Source organism: Lepeophtheirus salmonis, chromosome 13 (genome assembly GCF_016086655.4).
Source record: "Lepeophtheirus salmonis chromosome 13, UVic_Lsal_1.4, whole genome shotgun sequence".
Classification (NCBI taxonomy): Eukaryota; Metazoa; Arthropoda; class Copepoda; order Siphonostomatoida; family Caligidae; genus Lepeophtheirus; species Lepeophtheirus salmonis.
In genome coordinates, this window is record NC_052143.2 from 41328486 (window position 1) to 41353627 (window position 25142).

The 25142-nt window shown below is 30.9% G+C and overlaps 1 protein-coding gene across 1 annotated transcript in view; it reads right to left on the reverse strand.

Moving 5' to 3' along the window:
- LOC121128523 (uncharacterized) overlaps positions 1–25142 on the reverse strand; it is a 148532-nt gene that overhangs the window by 34541 nt on the left and 88849 nt on the right. The window lies entirely within an intron of this gene.

A 25142-nucleotide genomic window follows, 5' to 3' on the forward strand; every position in this document is an offset into this window, starting at 1 on the left:
TTTATATACATATATATATTAATATAAAAATCCAAATCCTAAGTAATACCCTTTTCGAGTTCATAATGCGTAGAGTCAGGTGCTTTGAACCATAAAAGAGTCAACTTATGAAAATTAATAAAAATGGCGGAAAGGAAAATACATTAAATATTTATTTATTGCTTACAAGAGTACCAAAGTTTAAAATTATAAAAGTGAGTATAGGTGTGTGATCACATATATATATACCTATATAATAAGGTGTTCTGTAATGACAAAAGTTGGGAATTGGGTATCGCCAGATATTTTTTATTTTGCATTTTATTCATTTAAACTAGAAAATAACCATCAAACGTCCAAAAAAAGGGTCCTTCATGGACGCGTTTTGATTTGAAAATCTGTAAAATGTCGAAAAAAAAGAAAATTTTGATTTTTTTTAAATTGTCGATTTGAATCCAGTGACAAGATTTTAATTTTATTAAACTATGTAATAAAATGAAGGTTATGGAACGCCCAAAGACTGAAACACACATTTATTAATGTTATTTAAGCCATAGAACACGAATATGACCTAAAACTTTCTCTCCATGAAGATCTGACCTTTAGAGCCTTTTTTTTAAATCAAGTTTTTAGGGTATAAGGACCTTACTTAGATGCTAATATCTTTTTATTTTTTCTTCAAATGCTTTATATCATAGCTGAACTTATAGAATAAAGCGTATATTTCAATTTTAAAAAAATTGCCCTTAAAAAAAGGTCGATTTTGATTGATTCATGGTCAATTAAGTTTATAGTATTTACTAAAAAAATTTGAAATATGGTTAGGTTGCGTGAATATAGATTCCAATAATATCCCGATAATTTTTTTTACAAAAGAGTATATATAATTACATAATTTATATGTAAGGGGATTAAAACAAGTAATATGAAGAATCTATTACCTTATTATATTTAATATTTTTTAATAAATATTATCAACTTAATTTATTTGATTATATGTTCCATTTCTTCAAAAAGGTTATATAAAACAAAGCTATTGAATAGAAATATATTTCAATTTTAGACCCAATATATATAAAAAAAAACCAAATTTAATTTTTCAATTGGACAACTCTGTTAGAGTCTCAGAAAATACGAGATGCTCCTAAATATTTTTCAATGTTTCCACACATTATTAGCGTTTTACGCGTTTTATTGAATTACAACAATTTTGCTAAAAAATACTACTTAAGTGAGAATGAGTAGTGTGCCACACCTAAACATGAATGGGCTGACAATGCAGCACGTGATCCACGGGTTGGACAATCTTGCACTGGATTATCAAATTGCTTTTAATGAAATTGTACTATAATCAAATCCTAGTGTGAATATATATCTAGAAACTGATAAAACTACATAGATAATCAGTCCTTTTAAGTTATAGTTTAATACTCTGTCTTGTATCCCCGATTATAAATGAAAGTCATATATTTATTTTTATTATTTTATAGGTCAGTGACTTTTTACCCTCATTTTAAGCTATTTTTATAAGGCTTGAGCTGAATTTAAAATATTTTCCAATACGATGAAATCAAACAACGTTTTTCCGTTCCAATATTCTAATCATATAATGGGTAAATGATTAGACTCCCTCGTATCCATCAATGCATTTGTTTTGTTTTGTCACAATTCTTTTTGTCGACAGATCCTAACAATATAATATTGAAAAAAAATCAAAACAAAATATTTATCAGTAGCTTTTCAGTTACAAAAATGCTATTAGGCAATGGAAACTGACTGTTCCTTTTTATAGTTTTAATAATTTAGGAAAATTTTGCTCACTTATCTTATTTGAACTCTTATTGGTTAATGCTTCACTGGACTGAATTGTCTGATTCTGTCTGATTTGTGATAGATCAATTTATTTGAATAAGAAAAATTGAGTATTAAGTACAGATTCATTAATTTGATCAGAGTTTAGTAATATTAGATATATGACCTATTAACAAAAGAAAAACAAAAACAAAAAAAAACTTCATAAGCCTTGTTAATAAATAAATATTCTCTTAAGATTTTTTACATAATTTTTAATGTAATAACCAGGGAGGTTTTTAAGAAGTACATAAATCATATCAAATGTATTCTACGTGAGAGTACTCTGTTTATTGTGAATTTCGAGGCCAGAAAAATTGAACAATAATTTATTTGCAATTCCTTCCTTTTTTCTGATTGTATCATATAAAATATCGAAGTAAATATTAAAATGTCTAAGAATTTACAGCGATTTTGATATGATACTTTACCTGACATATATTTTTTCTAATTTGGATCCAATATGTCAACTTACGTCTAATGTTTACTTTATTTCCTACTATAAATGGATGGCGATATGAGTCCATTTATCCATGTATGTATTCTCATTGTGTATTGCACATACTAAGTTTTCGATCTAAAAAGAATTGAACTCTCCATTGCCTTTTTCCATTAAAGAAGAGGGTTAAAATATACTCCTTATCTAGTTTACTTCCGACGCTATTCTCCAGTCAAATTTAAACCTTCATATATACATAATTTAATACCGAACATGCCTATAAAAAATGGTTATAATATTCTACATAAAAGGCACTCCCCTTGCTTGTCTCCATAAAATGTATCCTAGCTAAAAAAGTTCATTAGATTGTATCTTTCTGAACCATTTCTCAGCAGGTGAAAAAATCTTAAAAGTATTGATACCTCCACAAATTTCCCTTTTATTCCCCGTCTCTTTCGAAAGTTCTTAAAATGATCTTAAGTCATAGTTTCTGAGCACTTTGAAAAACAACAACAACATCAGCACCATTGAAATTCTCATTCTGCGGGAAATAGTTTTTACAAAAGTCATTTAGTAATTTATAAATTTATACATGTTCACACTCGTGAGAATAACAACGATTAAATAATATTGATTAAATGCAACTTGTTCAGTTATAGAGGCTGCCATTAACAAAATATATTTCTAATGAATTTGCTCTTTATTTTTTGAATGATGTATATAAAAAAAAAGGCTTTAATTACTTAATCTCTCACGGGAATAAGTTCATAATACTTTAGCGGAACTTTGGTGACATTATATGATACTTATCTAATTCTGCCTTTCAATCAAATTCGTTTTATTTTTACATTTGATAAATTCGTATTTTAATAAGGATGTAATCTTGCGATTAAAGGAAATGCGTAATCAGTAGATAAGTACTAATTTGACTTTATATACATAAATCTACTTATATGTAATTAACTTTGATAGGCATTTAGACGAATAAAATGGAAATAGTTAAATGATATAAAGTAATAATTATATATAATATAATTTGAGATCAATATTTTTTTCATCTTAAAGAACAATATTGAACAAACGTGCCGTGAGTCCCTTATATTTTGCTTCCATTTTCTATGTATCAAATGCAAATGTTTGTGTGTCTACCAGCCCACTGTTATTATTTACTCATCATTATTATTCAAATCTTGAGAGGTTAAGAGTCATCTTTTTAGAACTTTCCTATGAAGAATGATGCAGAACACATAGCTGTCCATTGATAAGAAAAAGTATTGTCCTAGTCGCCACCATGAGAACACAGTAAGAGAAAGAGGACTGAGAATGCTGCACTCCTTGATATAGGATTTCACAGAAGGCCATCGGAGAGCAGACTGGGGGCACGAACAAGATGATTTACATTGTAAATCGGCTGCTGATAGGAAAATTGTAAAAAAATGAATCTTAACCTCTCACAATTTGCATAATAAAGATAAATAATAATTACAGCTGGCACGGTATGTGTGTATGTCCGGAAATCAGAGCCAAACTAATGAATGGATTTTGAAGAAATTTCGTATGTAGGTATGTAAGGCTCAAAAGATGGCTCTGGTAAAAAAAAATCGTCCTTCAAGGCCATGGCTGTCTCAAAATAGTATTTTTATATAAACAAATTTTTTAACTAACAAAGGATTACTCCATGTAAAACAATAAATAAATACAATAAAATTCTAAGAATTATGCTTGCTGCATGTTGGAATGTATCTCAGTGCACTTTAAAAAAAAAGGAGTTTATAAGGTTTAGAGAGAAAAAAAGAAGAGGGAATGAGAAAGGTTTTTTGAGAATAATATTAAAGTTGAGCGAACGACAGTTCAACTTGAATATCCTTCAACAAAAGTATTCAAAGATTCATAAAAATATGCAGGGGAGATCAATTCTTTATTTTTTCTTTTATATGAAGCAAAAGAGTAGAGAATCAAATTTTAATTTCTTTATGTCGGGGCAACACCGGACAAACTCAGAATAATTAAAATTCAACTTTATCCGTAATCAAAATTCTAAAAGGAAAATATAGTGCTTACTATAATGTTAAAATATATTAAATTTCTGAATCCATATTAATACCAATTATTTATGAACCTCTGTTACTTATCCACTCAACCATGAAATACCCATGTAATGGTGCTAGGAAAAAACATTCAGTGTAAATTCATTCTCTGTAAATTAATCCCCGGATATTTCATTCTCAATTTTGCAGAGGGATATTTCGTCACGTCACACGGTTTATGTTTCTAAATTAGTTATTAGTTTTGTGTAACACTCTTTACTATAGAGAGGCCCGATTAACTTGCTTATTCCTTACGTAGATTTGAATTATGGCTAGATAAAAGAAATAGAAAATGGGATTACGATAATTGATTGCTGAAAAGGAATAGAAGCTGTGATGAACGATTGTGGACAACAGGGAAAGAGCTTAATCTCCTAATGTACCAATGAATAATAATATCCATGGATTCCATTCCTAATCACTATTATAGATTTATATTGACGTAAATTCTAATCAATCAACACCATCGATCATATCCGTCTCCTATTCATCAATACAACTTCCCTCTACAGCACAACTCTATAAGTTTAAACTAAACTAGTTTAGAAACATAAAACCTGCCCCGTACCTTAATATTCTGCTTCAAAATGTGAATGAAATATCCTGAGATGAATTTTGTAGAGAATACATTTACTGGTAATTAAATAACTAGGAATGAAATTACAGAGAATGAATTCATTAGGAATATAATTACTGTCACGCCTTGTAATATCTTGCATATATTGTATTTTTTGGTCCACCTTCTATATATATTCATGGTTTATCAAACACTAGCGGTAGTATCCGACATTTCCCGGAGTTATTAGGCGTCGATAAGAAGAGAAACTCTGCTTTAGAAAATTTATAAGACAAGACTCCAACAACTTCTCAGTGTTATTCGGCGTTTCTCATGAGTATACAAACTTGGTGTTACACTTTCCACTTGTGTGTTCTCTCTTCGATACCACAATAATACGGATAATTGATAACAGCTTAAGGAAAAAAAAAAAAAAAAAAAAAAAACTTGCACCCTTAAAAAATGGTATGTACTCATCTTCCTTCACACGCTAAATGCAATATTTTTATTATATCTTGTATCCAATATTTTTGTGATGATACTTTATTTTAATTTTTTTCTAAATCACATACTTATTTTATTGTCTTTTCCCAAATTTCATATATCTATACATTCCAAAAAAACACCTAGCAACTTCATCACAAGATAATATTAATTAATTGCTTTCACACATCATTTGTTTTTCATTGTTCAAAAAAACAAACAAAAAAAAGAAAAAAACACAAAAACGAGTACGGGTAAATGAAAAAAGATAATAACATCTTAACGTACATCTGCTAAACAATTAAACTAAATAACAAAACAATAAGACAATTCCATTCCTAACGAACCTTTCTAGCACTTCGCGGGATCTTAGAGGAGTCTGTCCAGACTAGTAGGTATGCATGAGTTCTTACTTCTGGCGGCGTAGAGAAAAAAGAGTATCGATGTTATTAAACATTCTATTTTGAAGTGAAATCTATGTTTAGGTGGTGACATTACCCGCCAATCCCCAATCTTTATTTATGAATTGTAGTATTTCCTCAAAAACTCAGCGGTAATATGCACTATGTTAACCACGCTTGGGGAATCCCAAAACAGATGTCTTGAAGTCTCTAAACTGAACTTACAGAATGTACAGTCTCTCTCTGTTTCTTGGACTCTTTATTTATTTGTAAAAAGGGTGGAAGTGGCCATCCTGTAGCGGAACCACTTTTCTTTTGAGTCCATGAAAGGGTTGCAAAATATTTTTATTGAGTTTTTCAGAAGATCTTCCGACGGTTTGCAACCTAATCGAAGGAAGCGTTTACCAAAACAGACCCACAATTTGGCTTTAGATGGCTTTCTTGCGGACATTTGAAATAGCTATGGGTTCTAACGCCATGTAGAACGATATTGTTGCTATAAAACTTTGTATAATACGGCTTAATTCTTTTTTTAAAAATTATTTTAATATGCAAGAAGGTCGTTGATGTGGCATCTGTGGACTAGCTCCACAATTGTCTAATTGTTGAAAGTCCTGCTGCCTTGAAGAATTCATCTCTAGTGTTCAACCTGTGATTGAAGTTCAATGGTTCATCTACAGCCTACGGAGTCCACAATTGATTTCCATGAATAGGTCCTTTTCTTCCAGTAAGCACTAACCATACTTGACGACTTGAATATTTTCCCCAGAAATCCGAACAGCTTCTTAGTCTAATCAGCCATGTAAAACTTAAAGATTTCCACACGGATTCTATATTTTTAAGACCTATCCCCCCACGATTAAATTGGAGTATACTGGCAGCTCTTGGAAAGATAAGCTCACTTTGAACCCCATATTTTTCGTGGATGATCTGTATTTTGTCTTTAATTTTCTCTGAATAAGGGGTATACCTAAGTAAACGGACTACTCGGGGAATTGCGACTGCACCACGACGTAGTGCTAGAGATAGATTCTAGGACTCTTTCTGCGTTAGTGTGCATGCCGATCGCTATATCCTCTTTTGTTATTGAGACTCCAAGAACAGTTGATCTATCGGAGAGTTTCAATAACGGAAAACTTCTCTTCAAAGGATCTTCCAGCGAAGATAAAACTCCGTCTTGCTGTTGCCAAAGACTATGGAAAGGCTTCTAGGGTCCCAAACACCGTTCTCATATACGAAGTGATCTCCTTCAAAGATCCTGTTGCATTAAACAGTTAAGTCATCCACGTAAAATAGAGCCATAGTTGGCATTTCCTTTTTAGAGATAGAACATAGAGTTTCATGTAAATATGCTATAAGGAAAAGGGTTGGAGACAAAGGATCTCCTTGCTTGCATCCCGAGTTATCTCGAAACAATCTTCCCCACACACAAAGAGATAAGTTCAGAAGAAGAGTATCTTAATGTAGCTACTACCATATGAATCATTTTCAGGGAGAATCCTAATCTTTTTATTTGCGACAGTATATATTTATGGGAGATGGAGCTGAATGCCTTCTGAAAGTCCACCAGCATAACTAAAAAGTCCCTCCCATTCACCTTATCTGTAGCAATAGCGTCTTGGATCGATATTGGAATGCCTTCAGGCTCTTCTTCCTTTCATAAAGCCCTTTTCTGATTCTGGTATAATGGATGGAAGTGCCTGGACTATTCTATTGTTGATTATTCCTGTTATGATTTTTGTACGAGGTATTAAGAAGCGTTATGGGTCTACATATAATTTGGTATATTCAGCAATAAAAGAAAAATCTATAATTCTTTATATATTTTTGTATTTCTTCGGATGAGATGGAGGAATTGAGCCCGTTACAATCAACTTTTTTTTCTCAACGTCATCTAAATCCTCCAGTGAGAACTCTCCTCGGCACTTTCTCCGTCTGAAACATAAGGAGTAGGTACTTTTTTTTACAGTCGCTACATCTAAAAAGATTCGAGTAAAACGACAAGATTTCTCGTATAATTTTTTGTGGAGTCTTGAGTTACCTCTCCATTATCCCGTCTTAAAGCAACAATTTTCTCTCGAACTTTGAACATATCTTTCCTCGGCAGAGGAAGGCACTAGACCCTTGATGTTTTTTTTAATCATCTCTGATTTATATCTTATTCCTCTGCCTTCGTTTTTATTTCGAATAATGTTATCAAGATCCTCTTGAACATCTAGTCCATTATCACTCATCTTTTTAAGCTCTTGACGACGGCTTATTTCCTTTCCTTGTTTTAATGCAGCGATTATACCCTTGCCGACAAAAATGTTTTTTGACCCTTCTTTTACACGTCAGAGGGCTGAGAACGGGAAAAGTAATTTATTGTCAAGCAAGCACCTGCATTTTCCAATAACTTTTTCTATTTCGTTATGAGTGGAACTATCATTGAGGAGTGATACATTTAATTTCCAATATGTTTTAAGTTTTAGCTTGGAGAGATGAAAGTTTGCCATAATTGGTGAGTGAGTGGAAATGTAAGGGGGAAAAGCTCTGAATTCCTTGAGAAAGTTTGCTAAGTTTGATGAGACAAAAATATAATCTAGTCTGCTTCCCATTAGTTCGCCTACTTTATTTTTCTTGTAGTACGTCATATACGGATGACTTCTTTTATCAAAAATACCTGAGTCTTCTAGTCAATACTTGGAAATAACTCCCACTAGGTCGTGTTTATTTTTAAAATTTTGTGAACTGTTATAATTTAAAGTGTCCTTTCCAATTTGTGGAGTAACATTTACATCTCCAAAATTAAGATGTTTTGCTCTTTTATTCAAGAGACTGTTTTTGGAAAGAAGTCAACCCCGTCCCTATTTGGGCATATATTGCAAAAATTCTCAAGACTTTGTCTGAAAGGTCAATGTCTACCTTTATGTAATTACCATTGCTATCTGACTCGATAAGCACTGGTGAAAAAGATTTTTTTACTAATAGTAAAACTCCTCGAAAGGGATGGGATGCTTTTGATATAGCAGCTGACTCAAAAAGAGAATGAGACAGAGGGGGAAAATGATAATCTTTTTTTTTTTAAAGCCAGTAAGGTTACAATGTCAGGAAAACTTGTTGTTGATACTATTATTAATTTGGAATTATCAGCAAATTTTGGAATTGATTGTCGAATTTTTAAGAATATTTTTTACGCGTCTTTAAATTTTCTAAAAATACAATAAATAATAATATTATTTCTCATTAAGGAAGGTTAATATCAGAAATCATAAGCTATTTAGATAATTTTCAGAACGATTGGATCTCAATTTCGTGAGATACAACTCCATTGCTGAGAAAGCTCTTTCAGATTCAAAACATTGTAAAGCTGGTCAAGGTTTTCTGTTCTTTGAAATGTGAGTTCAAAGCTCTTACATTTAATTTTTAGATCTGAAATTGCTCAAGTTTCTTTTGTGAAACTGTCTTTAGCTGCCCCATGCCTTACAAAAATTATTTACATGAATTGTCATATACATAAACTGTTTTTATTTCATTTTCTATTTCAAGCTCTTTAGTGCTACAAGAGTTATGTTCTCTTACACCTTCATTTTTGAACTGATCTAACTGTACACTGTTAGATGTCAACAATTTCTTCAAAAGTATTTATTTTCTTATGATAATACATTTAGAAGGAAATGGAAAAAGACTATAAAACTCATAATCCTGAGCTTTCAAATTTCAAGTATCATTAAGATATTGAAGCAGATCAACTTTCTCAAGTTGCTTTCAAAAATAACAGTATTTTTTTCATACTTTCTTTTAATGATTTATCTACAGGGTGTAAATTTAATACTCATATACTTTATATTCATGAAACATTTTTGTACTTTGATATTTTGACATATTCTAAAAAGTATATGAAACACATATTTTATTCAGTATGCAGCCAGTAAACCTCACTAACGCACTTCAATGGATAATAATATAGCCTAGTTCAAGTTTTGTCCATTCCACAGTTATTTCTTATTTGAGGGCACTCAAAATTGGTGCAAGTTTAGCATAGACTCTTGCCTTAATAGGCTCTAATATGGTGTAATCAAGGGGGCGGAAGTCAGGGAGAGTCGAAGGGAAAAAGGCATTTGGACAAAACAATTAATTTTTAACCAAATATTTAATATTTAACTATTTTATTCAATGTTTATTTATGTTTTAACATAATTTCAATTGTTCTTTCAAAATTTCAGGTAAGAATATATTTATTCACGATCAATTTGATAAACATTGGTTCAATAGGACACTATAATTGTAAGACAGATACATATTCTGAATAACTATCAAAATTAATAATTGATAATAATTCCATTATTTCATAATAATGAATTGGTCTGAGAAGAATATGCATGTCTGTAGATGCGTACATTACAAGATAGCTTGTGTAAATAATTATAATTAACTTACTGGTTATATAACATAACAAGAAATTATAAATTACAAACACGTGAAAGGAAAATAAGTATAACAATGAAGTATATAGAAAATTACATTGAAGAAAATAAAGTTTTTAACAGACTAAAATTTGATTAAACAATGTTATATACACATACATATTATCATAAAACACAAATACTGATACTAAATATATAAAAAGTTTTTGTACATTGTAAAATACAGTATAAACAACTACTAAGGGTAAGGTAATTAAAAAGTATAAGTATAATTAAAAAGCCCTTCTAGAATAGTTAAGTACCCACGTAATTCTATTCTATAAGCTTCTTTACACAGAGACACAGTTCAGTAACTAGACCTAGGGTTGTATGTCTAAAGAGATATACTTTAATCTCTAGGGAGGAGGCGGTTGACCGACCAGCTCAGAAACTTGACGTTTTTTAATGAATATAATTTACCAGTGTACTTGGTCTTTTGACAAATTGTTCAAAAAATAATTCGATATTCTATATTTAAATGTCCAAAGGCTACAATCTAAACATAAACGATTGTTCACGACGAGCTTTTTTTGTCCACTCTAAATCTCGACTTTCAAAAAGAAAGAGGAAAATTTGACAAAAATTATAGAAGCTATGTTAAGTTTTCTTCTTCACTTTTCAAAGAAATCTTGGAGCAAGTGAAGATGTATTTGTACTCTTTTGAACTTATAAACAAGTTTGAGCCAGCTTCTTTAAATAGAAATGAGTCAACTGACACATTCAACTGAAGATAAAATCAATATTTATTTATTTATTCTAGAATGTGGTCATATATATTACATTGCTATCAGTTTTTGTCGAATAAATATGTGTATATTTATTCATTTTACATTTCAAGTGGAAAATGCACAAAAATTGTTATAAGGGTACGGCTCTTATACTCACGTTACTGTTCATACACACAATCTGTGGACGTAGGTATAGTGATTGTATATATTTCTATCCATATTTGGCAACCGGATATCACTATTTTATTCAAATTCTAATTTTCAACTCATAAACAAAACCAAATTGTCATCCCTACAATCACTATATAATTCCATAATCATTCTAAACATGTCAAAATAACATCATTTGTTTCAAAAATTTACTTTGCTCATCTAGAAGTTGGTAAATATGAAAATGGAATTTGCCAATACAGAGCAACAGCAGTCAATATAATTGCCGTCAGACCACAACATTGAACCATTTCCTTTGTTCTGAATTATGGCAAAGAAGATTAACATATCTATAATACAAGTTTCAAATAACAGTACATTTTAAAAGTGTTGAAAATGTCTAATTTTGTGCCTGGAAACTACAATCTGTGGACAGCATTGATTTTTTATTAACATTTAAAGAAAAACCCTAGCAGAATCATATCGAATGCTTGTCAAAGTATACAGTGAGCATGGTAAATCATAGTTGTTAAGAAAAAAGTAGCAATTATGACGTGAGAAACAAAGAACGTAGAAATCCACTTACAGAGTTTGAAGACTGCTATGATCTCCTAAAACATGACAAAACTGTTTACAATGAATGCTAATGTCAACAAATGATCAATTCGAATAGATTTTGTTTTGTGAAAACCACCGGAATATCAAAAAAGGCAACATAAATTGATATTGCTTCATGATAGTACTGGTCAATGAAACGATTGAAACGTTTAGTAAGGAAATATTTTCAAATGTGCCTTGCTCACCAAACTTTTATCCGTCTGATTACTACTACCTGTTTGCATCGATGGGACATGCATTTTCTACGCAGGACTTAATTACTTAAAATGGCTAGACGCCTGCTTTAACTACAATGAACAACTTTTTTTTTATGGCGTGGCATCCACAAATTGTAAAATAGGTGAGGGAAATGTATAACTAGCGATGAGCAATGCTTCTAATACAATATTCTTTATCATTTTTATGTAATAAGCGTGTATTTTCTATACAAAAATCTACTTTTATTTTTATACACCAGGTACATTTTATATTCGTAGACTATGTGATAATAGATAATAGGACTATGCCAGCTATTCACTAGAATGTTTGTGTAAAGTTTTGTACTACTATCAGTTATATATATATATATCACCGTACTTATGATAAATACGAGTTTACTCGCAATAATTGAAACTCCATTTGATGTTCAATATATTATATAAGTGTGTATTGACTTTTCGAAGAAATACACTAATTATCAATTAAGTGTTCTACTGTGCATTAGAAAATTCTAGGAGCTACGGTTCTTTCACTTATAAATATACAAGAAATGAAGTAATACTAATAAATCAAAAAGTATTAATTAATAATAGGTAAATCAAATGCCAGGTTTGTCTTGTCTAACTATATAAGACACATTGAGACGAAGAAATTACAACTTGTACAATAGACCGGTTTGATTTTCAACTTCTCGATCAAATTAATACTCAAAGAATACATTTTTAGTTAATTCGCATAAAATAATTTTGATAGGAATTATTTTAACCTATAAAAAGTAATGAAAAAGTTTTTTTCTAAAATTGTCCTATAGAAAAAAAAAAAAAAATTTGATGACCCGCGTATAGCGTGCATCCTTTTTCTTCAAGTTTCAGTATGTAAAGTTCAAACTTTTTTTATGTTATTCTCTTTTGTGATATATAGAGTAGCTTCAGAAAAAAACTTAACAAATGTTTATTATAGGTTAGAATAATGTATATTACAATTAATTAACGCAAAATAATGATTAATGCTGTTTTTTTAATATCCTTTTTGGCGAAATAAGGACCTCTTGTCTCATTTCAAACTTTAAACAAGATATTCCACCTAAAGATGACATCGTAGAAAAAAGAAATTTTGTATAGGTTATTTTCTAACTATAGAATAACTTTTCCGCACTATTTGTAATCGAAGTTCGAAAAAACTTGTAAATCAAATTGGTCTATTGTACAACCTATTCAAAATCCCAACCTGTACATAACATCTACATACTTAATGACAATGAAGATATGATAATATGAAAAATATGTCATAAACTAATTTTATTTGAAAGTAAATTAAAGTAAATTATGTTAAAATAATTTTCTCCTTGAAAAAGTATTCTCGTGTAGAAGAAAATTGATTAAGACCAAATTTAATGGTCTCCATGCGAATGACTCACATACTTATTTAAATTGATTTATAATTATAAGTCATGACTTGAAATGTATACCTACAGAATGATGAGTCGCGTTTATAAAAAAACCCACAAGCATTTTATTAAGGAATACCCACACTATGTAATACTAATATATCAAGATGAGAGCATGAACTATTGCATTTTATTAAAGGCTCCATTAGGGTTTAAATTATACAATACATACGGGGATTATACATAGGGCTAAGTGTGATGATTATTTGATTACTTACTATACTTGTATTTACTATTGTGCAAATTCAGGATAATAAAAAAATAAAAAAACAGAAGTAAATTAAGGAGCTCTGGTTAGTTAGTGTTTAATAAAATTCCAATTTGCGATGATTTTGCTATTTGCTTAATCTTACTTTTAAGACTTTATCACGATACACCATTTCATTATAAAGAGAGCTTCAACCTTAAATGAGTATTTTAAGGATTGGGCTACAAGGTGTCGGGTTTTGGGCCAACCCACAGGACTTCGGGCCGAAATATGGTAATCCATACAATAAAGGTATTCCAATATACAAGGTGTGAAAACCTTCTAAACCACCAATTTGGTGTCCTCTCTTGGGCAAACGCAGGCACTTAGGAAGCTGTTTTTTTTTAGATAGATTGTTCAAATTTGTACCAGTTGAGAAAAATTGGAATCAATTCATATTTTCGTTTTTCAAAATATCCATCATTGGAATCCATAGAAGGAACGACAATATAACAATGGCTCGAACTCTGAAACTCAATGAAACGTTCGTTTGCAAAATGAGGAGGGAATTTGAGACCTTCGCAGACAAAGTTTCCATCACAGGTTATGGTGTTTGGAGCAGTTTAATCCGAAGGCCACGTAATGTTTACTCATATCTTCCTCCAAAGCCTCAAGGTAAACACTGATGGCTATCTGGACGTGCTAAAGCCCAATGTGAAGCCCTGAACCGACGTGGTTGCCAATGGAAGGCCTTACATGTGGCAGCAGGACTCTGCTCCCTACCACACCTAAAAAAAAAAAGAAGTATCAAATGGCTCCTATACCTTTTTGACGACTTCATCTCACCGGACTTTTGCCCTCCGAACTCGCTGGATCTGAATCCAATATGGATTTTTTTTTGTGTCGGTTCGCTCGAATAACAAACCAGTCGAACCCCCTAGAATACAAAAGACGAACTTATCAGTCGGACCAAGAAGGATTTTTAGGACATGCCAAGGAACCTAGAGGCGAAGACCATATCCATCCAGAATCCATCAACCTTTCATAATCTGTTTTTATTTTTTTTAATCAGGATGGTTGGACAGAAAAATTTAATAATCTACTAATATTATTAATTTTTGTTAAAATTCTATATTTGATTAATCAATTATATAATTTTGAAGTATAAAATTCAAAGTGTGCAGATTTTTATGGACCACTTGGTATAAAGAAAAGGGGCTGAAAGGAAAATTAATGTATTTTTCTAATTTGTTGTGAGTAACTTAAACCTTGAATGTTGAAGTCGTTTGAAATTATCAGAGGATTACGAATCAAGTATATATTTTTTTGTTAAATTTGTAAAAACAAACAATATTGCTTCGTAGTATTAGTTATCGAAAATCCATAATCTCTCCCCTTTTGTAGTTCATCAAGTTGAGACAAAAAATACCGGCAGTAAAATGCATGTCATTGCTACATAAACTATGTTATGTAGTTGATGTGAATAATTGCAAACCGTTCTTATCTTTACAAAAAAATAAAACAAAACACCTCAGATCTTAATCTTAAAGATCTAAACAAACTGAGTGATATAGCAAAATTAATTAATTTATTTTTAATTAACTTAGAGATAAATCATAAGTTACCCTACTTTGGAATCATGATTAGAGGAAGATTCGGTCTAAGCCAGAGACCGCTGTCCGAACCTTCGATCCCGACATTTATATCTAAATTTTTAGAGCTAATCGATGATGTCAACCTCGATTTGACAACTTATAAAAATAAGCTGACGAAGACGCTGTTGATTATTTCTAAGTGTTACACTATGCTATCTCCCGCGAAGCGGATTTTCTTCTTCTTCTCCTATCTATTTGGAGTGCACTAAGGGAAATTCGTCAATCACGTTCAATTGTAATTTTCTCGACTTGTACGTATGCAAAAGAGTTCAGGTTTTTTTGTAACTAATTGTTTATGTTTTAATATATCAAAACATGAGTTAATTTCAATCACTCAGCCGTCATTAATTGTTGAATTAGTAAGTTTTCAGATTTCCATGGACCGATATGCTCCAACTTGCTCCCAGCTAATATTTGAAGTCAAACATTTATATCTCGTTGAATACTTAACTGATTAACTCAAATTATCTCCTAAATTAACGTCAAATAATTATACTTTTATAGAATACTAAAAGGTATAGGAAATTGAGGTAATATTTCTGTTTCAGAAGAAAAATAATGAACAAGAAAAAAATTACTTTGAGGCTGTATATTCAGAAAACAAGTCACAGCTCAAAGAGTCGTAACTAATGGAATAAAAATAGATGTTCAATGGTCATTCTACGAAAGTGTTGGATCATAAACTAACATGTGGGCAGAAAAGTCCGGGGCTTCACAAAGAAAACCCCTTTTTTTTGGTTCAAAATTGCCTTTTTTTAAAAATATTATTATTATTTTTTATTTGCTTTATGAAGCAGAGTACCCTTAACACTTTTCAAGCCATTACTTATTTTAAACAATACTGTTTCTCATCAAGAAGCATTGTAAAGTTAAAACAAGAAATTACTTTTGATCCATTGTTTTGGAAAAAACAAAAGTAGCGTCACACTTATCAGAATAACTCACAAACTAAAGTACAAAATGTCATAAAATTTTCACGGCTGTATTTTGTAGGGTAGTTCTTATTGAAAATGAGATGAATGAAAAAAATAGCCCCATCTTCGTGTGAAGTCCAAGACTCTTCAGCCCATGAGTAAAAGTAGAAACTTGATAGAAATTGAAGAAAATTGTCCCTCGTTCTGAAAATCATTCTCAATAATGTGTTGATATCTTTTTATCGTTTATCTCTTGTTTAAGATCATCAGTAGTGCAGTTGGAGTTTTAGGAGGGAATTAACGAACATTTTAGAATTCACCAGAAGAAGTGTTAGGATTTTCAAATGAGATTCTTGATTTACATATTTTTTTATATGGGGGAACGAAAAGACTTCATGGATCATATTTTTATTATTGATTACTTTCGAAACAACAATATAAATATATATATAAATTTGACCTATTAAAAAAAACCTTTTCTGAGTTTTGTTAGGTTTCGTTATTTTTTCCCATGTAAGAAGAAAGTAAATCATTTTTTTTGGGGCTCTGAATACACCCTAGACCCTCGCATTTTTTGCTTAAAGTTTTGAAAATTGACGTTTTTTTCGAAAAATAGTACTTCTTCATATATTATTGGAAAAATGGTTGGCATTACAGATTTTCATATTTTAAACTTTTGAAAGACGAGACAATTTACGTTTAAATCTATTGGTGTTTTGTTGCAAAAAAATTATATTAAGTGCTATTTCTTTGGCAAGATATTAGCTCATTTGTTGAAAGCTCTAAATATCCTCTATTTTGATTGCGGGTTCTTAAATCTACAAAAAAGAAGAAATCACGGATTTTAAGGTTTCAAACACTGTATTATTAAAGTAAACATTAACCAAAAAATTGATTTGTCAAAAAAAAAAAAATGTGGACATGAAGAATCTTGTCAAGAACAAGGTAAATTATAAATATTAATCATTTCACACAAGGTCATCTATAACTATTATTATGTAAATATATATTAATGAATTGCAGCACCTTCTGAAGTTTCAAATAATTTCACACCACAACCTTTGACCAATTTTGAACATGAAGAATCATTTAATAATGAATATTCTTTCGACCAAAGCTTCATCACTTTGACTTTCCCTAAAAAAAATTTAGAATCTGACATAATCTGCAAGACAGCTAATCGGCTAGGATTGTCTGACAACTCATTGACAGCCGTTGTTACTGCCACGTTAAAATCTGGTGGTGTAAACTTAGATAATTTTGTTATATCGGCATCAATCATCCGTAGAAACTGCATGATTACAATATATTTAAAATCAATAAAGCACTTATGTCATCGTTTATTCGAGATATGCTACTCTTCACTGGGACAGCAAAATATTAAGAGACTTTCACGGATCTAACACTGAAATTCTGGCTACTCTAGTTTCTAGCCCTCCTAGCTATACTGAAGGAAAACTATTGGGAATACCTATGATAAAGAACTCATCCGGAGAATGCCAATGGAGTTATTGAAGACTTGGAAAAGGGCAAAAGAATAACCACTCTAGTCTTTGACACTACATCAAGTAATAGCAGAATACACAAAGGAGCTTCAAAGCTAATAGAAAATCAATTGGGGAACAGTTATTTTACTTAGCATGTAGGCACCATATACATATGGGAGATTGTTGCAGGCACAGTTTGGGAAAAGTTATTTGAAAAAGTCAAATCTCCAGAAAATCCTTTTCTTCAAACATTTTAAAAATCAATGGGACAACTTCAAAAAAATCCAAGGACCTTGACATTGAAAGAGCCATGGCTAAATGAAAAAAAAATGATACATATTTACGGACGATGAATGAAATTTTGAGCAAAATAACCGTTATTTACTTGGAGGCACTCCTCCTCGTGGAATTCACTGGAAAAAACCTGGAGCCATTCATTAGGCAATATGAATGGCCAAAAACATATATTCCCAAAAGATGTATTTATTTCATGAAGAAATGAAATACGACAAAAGTTCAATGGCCAAGCTTATTCGATCAAATACATTACTTTCTTTATTTTATAGTCCAATGTGGATGAGATCAACTATTGCAACTCCTATGAATGATTTGAAGTTTTATCAAGACATGATATTATTCTCCAAAATTGACAATGTATTAGCAAATACTGTTTTAAATAAACTTAGAAAACATAAATGGTACTTAACAGAAGAAGTAGTACCATTTATGCCCCCCCCCCGTGGTTGATGCTTTGGGGTTATACTCAGCATTTTCTTCCTCCAAACCCTTTTTTTCTTTCATATAATGTATCTCACTTTTCAAATAAAACTACGATTAAAATTATGGACCGTTCATTTTTTTTTGTTAGGAGGCAAACTTAGATAATCGGCAAGGGATCAAATTCATATTTATCCATTGTATGTATATAACGTATATGTTGTGTACATGTGGTGATTTCCTACGTGTTGTAACTTGCTAAAACAGACTGTGCAAATATAATTTTTTTCTTACAAAACGACTTATTTACCTAATTACGACATCAGTAATTTTAAACATCAACAATTAATTGATGCTGTCATTTAATTATTATGAGTTAAAATTATTTTTTATATATTTACGAGTAATCGAACTCTGGGCTCCCCAGATTAAATATATTATGAGTCCCAATAGGCTTGTCATTTAATGTAATTTACATTAAATGACAAAAATTACGCATTAATAAATAACACATTAAGAGAAAATTCAATAATTATATTAACCTCATCACATGTACTGCAAACTCTTCATTAAAAATTATTTATGAAGTTTGTACATAATCACAATTCGTATACAACATATATACATATTAAATGTATGCATAGAAAAGACCTAACATGTGTATTAAGTACATATATATTATACAGGCTCCTCTGTCTAAAATGCAACGGTTTTTGAAAATTACAAAATTGTTATATTTTCAAAAATATTATCACATTATTTACATTATCAATCAATATAGCCCCCTTTTACCGATATGACCAGTTCCAGCCTGGTGCAGATTAATGCTCATCAGCTATTTACAAAGCTCAGCTCCAAGTTGGCTCAACTCGCGATTATGGAAGCCTTCAATTGGTCCTCTGTTGTGTATCTGACTCCTGAAAGCTTCCCCTTTAGGTGTCCAAAAATAGCAAAGTCCAGGGGGAAAAACTTTTGGGGGTGGGAGGGGGGCTAGAGTCTTGCTTTTCAAGCGTGTTGAGGAGGATTTTGCACCAGGTCAAACACTTTACTCGATCCAAAGGCTTCTAACCCTAACATTGATTTCCCTTGCAGGCATTAAGGTTTAAGTTTTCTTCACCAAGCAGCTTATAGTGCTCTGTCCGTTGTCAAATTCACGAACATGGGCATTGACAGTCACCTTGCCTCTTCTGCCTTCAATGATGCCTTTAACTGCCTCAACCAATTCTTTTGACCACTTTGCCCTTGATTTGGGCCATGTGGGAGATGTTGGTGTCCCTCTCGCAGTCAGCCGGTACACAGTAGAGCAGTTACAGTTAAGTCCTTTAGAGATCTCTGATGGTGATTTTCCAGGCGTAGATAGCTCCAAAATTGCAGCTCTGCGTTTCATTATGTTTTTGGTTATGACGCTCTTGTTTCTAGATTGGCTTTGATTATTTTAGTTTACAGTTTCTTCAGACAATTGTTTACAATAATTTATTAAGGTTGAACATCGAAATATAAAAAGAAAGTGTTGCATTTTAGACGGAGAAGTCTGTATAGGTGAGAACCCAGAGAGTTCGTACAATTGTGCAAACTTTGAATCATGGAAATTTTATTTGTGAGCCAAATTTAAAAATAATAAATTCTCAATAAAGAATAGCTATTTGGCTCCATTTAATCAGAAAACATATTTGTAGTACCATGAACCAAACTCCGCGGGTGATATCGTAAAGTCTACTTGTTCTATATTCAAACGATAAAAATCATGTTACTTATATGAGTATTGAAATAAAATAATATTTGTAATTTTTTTTAGTTGATCCATTTTAGGGCATAATATAGCTTCTGTACAAAATTATGCCACAATGATGATATTTTAATTATTTATTTTAATTCAAAATATCCGATAAATTTTCTGGACAAAGTTATGATTTTTCTTCTCCTACTTTATCAACATATTTTTCTTGTCACTTTGATTCACCTGGGGAAGTTATTTTCTTATTATTAAAAGGTTGTAATAGTTGGAAATCAACTTTCTGCTTTGGTAGTTAACAATTTCAAGATTGAAAGAGAAAGTAAAACACGTACGGAAAAAATTATACAATGAACCCTAACTTTAATCCGGATGGTTTTTGAATATTGAGTGTTCTTTGACACCCTGCGTTCAAATTCTATGAATATACTATTCCACAAATTTTTTAAAGATAAACGTATATTCTCTTTTTAAAAATATTTATACCAGTACAGTCATGGAATGATGGCTTAACAAATAATCATTTCATTTATTTTGTAAAAAAAAATATATTTAATCGATGATAACATGAATGTAAATAGCTTTCAAAAATATTTATTTAAAGTATTAATCGAAATAATTAATAAATAAATAAATTATTATAGTAAGTTATATATTTCTTTTGGTACTAGGGAAGTTGACCTAATGAGAAATTGCACATTCATAGAAGTCATACAGACCATGTGAAATTATAAGGCGAATTAGTTGAGTAGGACTTCCCTTGATGTTACTCTATTCAATCTTTTAATTCTATGCAAGTAACATAGTCCTTCGTTGCCCCATTAGAGTATTTTACTATAAAAGGATTTATTTGATTAGACCTATTTTTTATTGGTATATATAAAAAAAAGATTTTTAGAATAATCAAAATTACTCCTAATTTTATGTTCTATGAAATTTCAAAAAAATGAAAAGACCTTTTAATCTTGAAATATTAAGGTCAAAGCTTTCCAAAATAAAATAAAATAAGGTTTTAAATGATGTGAAATACTTGTTGTAATAATAATATTTCATTTCTTTGGTGTACGATATATCATCAATCAATAATTAAACAAAATCTTACATCTTTAAGACCTCAAAATTTTGAGTGATATTGAGGAACACACCTAACTTTTTATTTCTGAACAGCTCTACTATCAATAGTATAGCAAATCATATTTGAGTCCAATCCAGAATATTTTGTCATAGAATAAATAACCCATATACATATATATATTCATAAGTTGCGTACAAATTGGGATATGAACAAGTTATAATTAGTGATACCAATCATTTTAACTTGCAACTATTAGTTGATGTAATCATTCATTTTAATGTATTTATGTAATTCATTTTAATGTATTTATGTAACTCATTTTAATGTATTTATGTAACTCATTTTAATGTATTTATGTAACTCATTTTAATTATAAATTGAGCGTAAAGAGGGAGCATTATAAGCAAATATATTAATGTTTATGTGATAAATAGATTATTAGTTAATTAGTACGCATCAATATCTTCAGTATAAAGTGATTGCATTTTTTTTTTCACTATATTCGAATAATTCTTGTTAAAATCCTCAATGAACAAAATAAACCCAATATCATTTATTTACGATATAATACAATGTGAGAGACCATCGATAGTAAAACCTTTCATATTTTGGTCAATTAGGCGGAGATTATTCGGTTTAGACCTACCAAATTTTTACACCACAAATTAACATCATTTCAATAAAAGTCTCTTATGATTATTTGTACTTTTATATAATTTATATTTGAGTATGAAATGTTAGCTACTCCTATGATTTAGGCCTTATAAGTTTCTTACTTTTTAACAAAGTCCTTTATAATTTTTTTATATCCCGCGGTATCCCTCAGAACATAGACACTTTTATGATATGTAATCAGCTAAAAATGTAAAATACTAAAACAATAAAATTAAGTACATTAGTCACAAAGTTTTTTCAAATTTTAAGAGCTTGGGGCTCGAAAGAGTGAAGTTATTTAAATTAACAATATGAAGTTTGTTTTTGCTGTCCTTTGACGCCTCATTTTTGAGAATGCACTGAATAGATTAGAACTGCATGACTACTTGATGTAAGAAATTACAACGTAGCAACGGGCTTCTTTAGCCAAAGCTGAGCGCGTCATATTAAAAAAAAAAATGAAAGGGTAATCCATAATATTTTTAAAGAAAAGTTAGTCTGTCGTTTTGTGTTTTATTGACGCCTAATGACTCCGTGCAATGCTGGGTATCCTCAGTAATACCCAAAATATAATAATAATAACATTTGTACCATTTAAATACGGATAAATAATTTTTAATGTGAATGATATCAGTATTATTCTAATCTCCAACAGACAATTATTTATTTAGTAGTATAGATACTCAAAATATTGCAAACTCCCATTTTCTTTTTTAATATGACACGCTGAGCTTTGACTACGCACGCTCGTTGCTACTTTGTTATTTTTTAGATAAAGTAGTTACATAGTTCCAAGATAATAAACGCATACACACAAATTCGGCGTCGGCAGACAAACTTTCCTTTATTCATTAAAAAAATATATTATCAAGCTTATTGATTGCTTAAGAATGCAGCGTGGAGAAAATGGGGTCTAAGGATCCCACCTTTTGAGCCATTTTTATAAATATATTCTTTTCATATTTAAATAGCCGAAATTAAATACAAAAAATATGAGATTTGCACTGTAAAACGATTACTGTATTTTTTTATGGACAACCTAATATCTATGTGGATATATATACCTTTATCTGTCATGCACTCCCCAGAGATATATTTAATATATCTCAGAAATCTTTATATTTGTGTTTCCTAAGCAAACAATTCAAAAATCGAGAAATAAAAGAGTAATATATCAATTTCCTCCAAAGTTCTTTATACTACTTCCATATATTTTAGATAATATACGAGTAAGTATCAAAGTAAATATTCTACAACTTTATTATTTCTGCTTGAATTCATTATAAAAAAATGGGGGTAGTTATTATTAGTTAAATTGATATGAGATAATATAGGTATTATTGCAATCAATGATGATCAATAAGTATACAGGGTAGGGCAGTAGAACGTGGAATTATTAATTAATGTTTAATTTCTCATTACTATGAACAGATTTAGTTATTTTTTTTTTAAATATTCTGTTTACGCCATCCTTTTTACAGAAAAAACTATAATGACTATTTAGTCATTTCATCATCATGAGGGAGCAACAAGCAAAAAGGCAGCTTATCTCAGATCTCCTAGATGCTGGAGTTGATATGATGAAGATTATGGACCTTGTTAAGAGTTCTAAAGCCCTGTTTTTTTTTTAAGTTGGCCAAGATGAAAAATAATAAAAAAGACATCTCCAGGATATCAGGAAGTGGAGGGCATAATTTAAAGAGGGGTACAAAGTTCTTGTTAAGGTTGTAGACTCCTAGGACATTCACGAGGGCTATATTCACAACTTGGAACTAGTTTCTTTCATAAGGACCCCATTTACCTTCTGACAGGAAGCATGAAAACCAGGAGGCTCAAAAGGTGCAAGAAAATCCAAACATTGATCAAGGCAAATGGGTCAATTGTGAAAATTTCTGTAACTGCCGGAGTTACTGCTACTTGTAGAAACAAAAGAAGAGGTTTAAGGAGTTTATCAAACCAAATATCCAGACAAAAAAATGGTCCTTGACGTTGTGGCCTCTGAGGGAAAGAAGATGCCTCCGTTCTTTTTCAAGGTTGGACAGAAAATCGGCCAGGAGGCCAACTATAAGGTGTTTAGGTACACCATCTTGTCATGGGTGAAGATCAACTACCTGGAGGGTAAATACGTGTGGACTCAGGGTGGCGCCCCTCTCACAGGTCTGTCAAGTACCAAAAGTTATGTGCAGATAACATGGATCAATTCTGGTACAAAGAGATATGGCCCCTTCTTCACCAGATTTGAACCCACTATACTTTTCTTAATAGACCACTTTGGAGAGGGAAACCAACAGTAACTCACACCCAAATGCAGACTCACTGAGGTCCTCCATAGTGGGTGCATGAGACAACTTGTCAGAGGAGTTTGTCCTCAATTCCTAGATTGGCTACAGGTGACGTGTGTAAAGACTGTGATTGATACTGAACATGCCCGTACTGAGTGAAAAATGTTTTGCAAAAATCTTATCTACATGCTTTGTATACATTATTTTTTTTTCCTATTCTTGAGAATATAATATTATTGATGTATTTCAAAATATAGCTCTTGTGTCCACGTTTTGCTACCCCATTCTTCTATTCTGTAGTTGTAGAAAATATGACTTTACACGAGTGCAAAACTTTTTCTAGACTGAACCTGTTTTTGATTTTTTCTACAAAACTGTTAACATTATTTATTTTTCCTTAAAGAGAGAATATCTTAATATAAACTAATCATTAGTGAGTAAAAAAGGAAGTGTAATAATGAGGATTTGCTGTGGAGTGTATTTGTAAGACCTTGTTGGACTCATGGTAGAATTAAGGATCAAGATCGGTGTAATTACTGCCTATGTGGGGGTGCCTGCAGGGGGTTGGCTGGAAGGGCAGTAGGCCCCCTGCCGCACTAAAAAAATTTAGGATTTTATCCTTTTTACTCGAAAATTTAATCCTTGAATTTTGTTTCAAAAAATTGCATATTTGAAATTTAATTTAATTTTTCAAATTATTTTTCCACAAAATTTAACTTTTTTAATTTTCTTCTAAAAAAATAATTTTCTGTCATTAACTTTGAATAGTTCAACAAATTTAATATTTGAATTGGAAATTTTTTTCCAAAATTTTTTTTGTAAAGTGTCGTAAATATTTGCAATTTTTAATACTGGAAATTTAATTTGTCTTATTTTCTTCAAATAAAATTAATTTTCTAATTTATTTTCAAAACAATTTAATTTTTGGATTTATTTCCAAAAGTTAAGGACACTCCCCTCGTAATATAATCCGACGGACGCCCTTGCCATGTCCGTGCAAGATACAAAATGTGATTTTGTTGATTTCGTCCATTTTCTAAATAGCTGCTTACAGCTT